At 32.8% G+C, this 5,915-nt stretch overlaps 1 pseudogene; it reads right to left on the bottom strand.

Annotated features, from left to right (window-relative positions):
* Positions 1–395: 395 nt before the first annotated feature.
* Positions 396–5,154, bottom strand: LOC115963031 (annotated as a pseudogene).
* Positions 5,155–5,915: the final 761 nt, after the last annotated feature.

Here is a 5,915-nt window from a genome sequence, read left to right as displayed (position 1 = left end):
TTTAATTTCAATCCAGTAATACGGAATCATGAAAAAAAAGGCCATTACCATCCTATATAAGTAAAATATTACAAGACATCACATGACAATATCTTTAATATATATATATATATATATATATTATTAATTTTATATCAAATCCTTTTTTTCATAATTCAATTTTATACTGTAGAAAAATTGAAATTGGAGACAGTAAGACTGGTATATCATAATGTAGCTTTTTGTTTTCTTGAATAAGACTAGAGCTAGAGAAAGAACAAATGGATAAATTACACCAATTTTGTTTTGGGTCACTAAATAGTTCGGGTTTTGAAACGAATGCTACGTTGTTAATGTATCATCAATAACTCATATATTGTGTATTTTTCAATTAAAATAAATAAATAAGGAAAATAGTAGTATTACATTTCAAATTCATTAAATACTAGCGAGGAGATAGCTCTGTGATTGACACATCATTTATCAAAGCTTGGACAGAGCTACTTTTAGATTGATTTGACTCTGTCAACCTTGAATCATGCTCCCATTGCAAGCAAATGTTTGATTCAGTTCCACTGTTCATAAAAAATGCAGGTTCTGAAGGTATTAGGAGAGTAATAGAGTAGCTATTAAGCATGAGAACAAAAGATGCCATAGTCGGTCTATTAACTACATTTTCTTGAACACATAGTAATCCAATGTGAATACATCTCATTATTTCGGTTGTCAAGCCTGCCTTCAATGTGGGATCTACAAGATTTGAAACTGTACTCTTTTTCCAATTTTTCCATGCCTGCAAGATAATTTAAACTGACTAATTTAGTATTCATCACGAAAACATTATTTTATTGTGTTTTAAAAAGAAATATATTTGGGCTACACAACTTGATGTATTTCTTCATTTCCTTTAACCTCCTCATCCTTCATTTGTGCTAGATTCCTATGCATTTGGTATAAAGCCAACTAGCTATACAAGCTACATCAATAATTTGTAACTTTATGGACAATATTAGTGACATATAATAGGTACAGGCCAACAGGTAGAATACTTGATACTCCACATCCTAAAGATAAAAGGGTATTGTTTCAAATTTTTTCCACTCCTATTGAGCCATTTAATCCCCTCACCCCCACCCCACCACATGGTGGGATTTGAACATGTAGTCCGATCTACCACTCCATACTTATGGGGTGTATGTGCCATTAGACCCAAAAATAAAAGTACTTACATAGCTTAGAAGGTTTTCAATATTCTCTCCATTTCAGAAGGAGCTATTCTTTCGTCCACTTATTATCTCTAACAATAGCACACCAAAACTAAAGACATTAGACTTTACTGAGAATTGTCCATGCATTGCATACTCTGGAGACATATATCCACTGCACATTCACAATTATTTTCAACAATACTATTAGCCTTTCATATTGTTTCTTTTGGTACAATGTAAACATAAAGAATACCTTTGTAAGATACTTACTAGATTGTCAAAAAAAAAAGTTTGATACTTACTAGGTCCCCACAATTCTGCTTGTATTGCCTTCACTTTGATCAAGTTCAAACAATCTTGCCATACCAAAATCTGATATTTTTGGATTCATTTCTGAATCTAATAGGATATTGCTTGCTTTAAGATCCCGATGAATAATATGAAGTCGAGAATCTTCATGAAGGTAGAGAAGGCCTCGTGCAATGCCTCCTATGATTTTGTAGCGTCTTTCCCAATCTAGTTGTACACACTTGATTGGATCTACATAGTCAATCAAATATATTATATTGGACTAAAATGTGAAGGAAGTCTATCCACAAAAGACATGTCATCAAAATAAATTACAATGAATATAATTTTGAAATAAAGGTAGAATTAAAATCATACCAAAAATGAAGTTATCAAGACTTCCATTGGGTACAAACTCACAAATTAGAAGCCTTTCAATTCCTTCCAAGCAAAATCCTAGGAGTCTAACTAAATTTCGGTGTTGAAGCTTGGCCACTAACAAAACTTTATTCTTAAATTCAAGATCTCCTTGACTAGAATTTTTTGAAAGCCTTTTCATAGCAATAACTTGTCCATCGGAGAGTTTACCCTGAAACCGTATTAGGGGTCTGTTTGGATAGAACTTATTTTGCTAAAACTGAAAACTGAAAACACTGTAGCAAAATAATTTTTAAATGTGTGAATAGTGCTGTGGGACCCATTTTTAATGAAAAAGTTGATAGAAGTGGAGTTTGTGGAACCCGTGAACAGTGCACAAGTGCACTGTTCACAGAAGAACGGGTCAACCATTGCGGCTGAAAAGAAAAAAAAAAAAAAAAAAACTGAGGAAACACAGATGCAACACTAATAAGTGCTATCCAAACGAGCACTAGATTAGAACATATTTAACCCTTTGGACTTAACATGTGCATCCTAACTACAAACTTTTCCAATTTGGGGTGGGGGTGGAAGGGAAAGTGTTTGAATCAATACCCTACTTCAATCATGAGGCTGGTCCTTTCCATTAAATTATCCTTTTGAAGGCTATTGATGATGTTAGGTTTACCTTGTAAACAACACCAAATCCACCTTTTCCAAGCATATTTGCATCAGAAAAGTCGTCTGTTGCAACTTTAATAGTGCCAAAGCCTAACTGCAAAGATTCCACACTTCTGATCTCATCCATAGATTCGCCTAAACAAGACATTAGTGCATTATTTAAAACCAACACAATTTAAAATACATTCATGCAACAGCAATGACCTCTAAAAACTAATTATTTATCAAAATCTTCTAGATAGGACACTCATGTCTATTTAGTATATAATAACTTTTTGTTTGCTTTAGTGCAAGTCAATTTATTGACGGAAAACATTGATTATTATTAATTTCTAGTATAGTATCATTTTATGAAAAATTAAAAAAAGAAATCCCCAAATTATGTCGTATTTTACGTTAATAGTTGTTGGGAAATTTGTCCTCATAGGCTCAAAATATAAGTGGAATTTTTTACTCCCACAAATATCACCCATACCTAAGAACTTTAGGAAGCACATCTATGTAAACAAGCACATAATTTCTAACTTTGTTTGTTATTATCTTTGCAATAATTCAAATTTTTGGATAAGAAAAAAGAAATTAATTAACGAATTATTTTACTTACCTTGTGGTTTCTCCCTTGGTTTCCTGACTCTCAAGTAGATGCAGAAGGAGATTATTATTAGTACCACAAAAGAAATAATGGGTACAACTATGATCATGACAGTTCGAGATTTGTTACTCTTCTTTCCTGCAAAAACCAGAAATATGTTTACATAAAAAATTCTGACAGATGTATGTTAAAATTTTCAAGTGGATACATAAGAAAGTAACAAGGACCCCTTTATAATTCACCCCCAAAATAAAAAGAAAAAAAAAAGGACACATTTATAAAGAGTTGTAAGCTTTTGACCTTATTTGATTCTATACAAATTTCTAATGTCATTTTTTTTAAGATATAAATATACTTCAATCAACATTCAGCAAAGCAAGTAATTCATTGGTACCTTTTGCAGCTGCGGTTTTGTTCAATGGTGGAGGAGATACGGATGGTACTAGTGGTTACGGATGGTACTAGTGGTGGTGATGGAGACGGTGATGGTGAAGATGCATTATCAGCTTTGGCGACATAGAAGAGGTAGACCTCAAACCTAAAATAACAGCTGGGTGTAATATATCTCCCTCCTTGCTTGCCTCCACAACATTGCGGAATATTTCCAAAAGCCCAAGCCAAACAATCACTGCAATCTTGCTCGGACAAATCAGGTGTGCATTGCACAAGTGAATATAGTGTTTGATTGTTTGGTGCTGTTGCATTTCCCGCCGCAAACTTACGAAGAGAACCACCTGCTGCAGCTTGAACTCTTTTGCTATCCAACAAGGTCCTCAGGTCCTGATTGAACTGATCCAAATTGGCTGATACGTTCTTTTTGTTCCATATATAGAAAGAAGGACTAGTTTCCTTGATGTTAAATATGTCGCGGAATGAGTAGCGTAACATGCAATAGTCATACCATCCTATTGCTTCCTTCTGATTGGGACAAAGCAGAGGGAGAAGATTTGTAGCATTATTGAGGCAACTACGGCAAATATCTGGCTGAACATCTCCTCTGCAAAGTCCAAGTGAATATACTTTGTCAGGGTTTTGGCCATAAGAAAAATTGTAGAACCCATAGTCTATTTCAGTGTTGGAAGAGAGGGAGGAGAGTGCGTTATTGAGGTTTGCATTGTAGGTACTTTTGCTTGTGTAGTTACCATTGTCTAAACAGAAATGGTATAGGAAGTTTGGCTGAGCAAAGGCTTGACAGGGCGGAGCTAGGAATTTTTGTTTGGGGGTCAAGTTGCAACACTCATATATTTATCAAGACAACCCCATACACATACATAAATACACATGCTTTTTTTTTATTATATACACAAATTTTTTTATTTGATAAGTTATATATATACACACACCCAACAAAAAAAGAGCTTAACATTTTCAATCAAAATTATGTTTGATGGCTATCTTTCATAAAATTAATAAAATACATTTTCACAATTTTCATAGTGAAATTCTTAAAAAGTTTCATTTTCTATAAAAATTATCAAATTTTATACTAATGTAAGTAAAATTATTCAAGTGAACTAATATAATTTTCAAAAACAAGAATGATCCAAAACTTGGAGGAACAAATTAGGCTCCAAACATATTTAAAACTATTTTGCTTTGACCCATTATGTGGCAACTAAAAAGACATTTCATGTGTAGTTTTAGTGACAATAATTTTTTAATGAGTCAATGACTTGTTAATCGCCACATAACAGATTGAAAAAGATAAATTCAAACATGTTTGGTGCCAAACTTTTTCAAATATTTAACAGATATAAACGCACATTTTACAATAAAAAATAGCATTGCGAAAAATAAAGTTGTCTCTATAACTATTAGACCAGTTATTTTTTTTAAAGCATCATTGGACTAATTCAAATACTTAGGGGGGCCAATTCTTATTTTTGTAGACTAAATTTTAAAAACATTAAAATAATTATATATATATTTAAAAAAATTTCAAAATTTGGGGTGGGGGGTGGTGGGGGGGCATTCAACATGGCTCCGCCCATGGGCTTGAGCAATGAATATGCAAATGGCAGAGAGGAAGAGAAGTACTGAAGAAACCATTGCCATGCGTTTAAGGCAAGACTTGGGTGAAGAAACTTATATATCGTTTAGGCTTTTAGAGAGAGGGATGAGCTACTGGGCCGCGTAAAGACTTTTGAGGAACAGGAAGTCCATGATTTTGAAACATTCAACCAGGGCGGCGCCACCTTAAGGTTAGGGTGGTGACCTGAAATTTTATTTCTTTTTATATATAGTAATTTAAAAAAAAAAATATTTGTCTATTCTTCAAAAAAAAATATGGGAACACTCTCAGTTTTTTTTAAGTCAATAAAATTAAATTTTGCTCCATAATTTGTTCTACATTCAGTGGATGAATGATTGCTTAGTTGTGTACATTAAAAGAGATGTAACTTGTAGCATTGATATGAGACTATCATGCAATTATTTCAAAATATGAAAACTCGTAGAAGGCAATTGTAAACTTGATGTATTTGCATTTTTTTTTATTGTTGTTATTGTCAATATATAAATTTCTCTTTTTATTAGATTGTATAATTTATGTTTCTTAAGAAACAATATAAAAAAAAATTTTGGAACCGTCACTGCATTCAATCATTTGTTTCTCAATTGCTTTTCTTCCAAACTAACGTGTCCAATCTTTATATGCAAAAATATACTTCCTGTTTGGTGAGTGCAAGACTGTAAGGGCATAAGCGGAATTGGCCTACCACGTAAGTCCTTCTGGGAGAGTTAATAATGAACAATATTCCACAGCTAGATAGGTACTAAAAGAAAACTATTTTTTTTCCCTTGATATATAT

The sequence above is a fragment of the Quercus lobata genome, chromosome 10 (assembly GCF_001633185.2).
Source record: "Quercus lobata isolate SW786 chromosome 10, ValleyOak3.0 Primary Assembly, whole genome shotgun sequence".
Lineage (NCBI taxonomy): Eukaryota > Viridiplantae > Streptophyta > Magnoliopsida > Fagales > Fagaceae > Quercus > Quercus lobata.
Note: the sequence above shows the minus strand (reverse complement) of the source record. Positions and strands in the feature narration are given on the sequence as shown.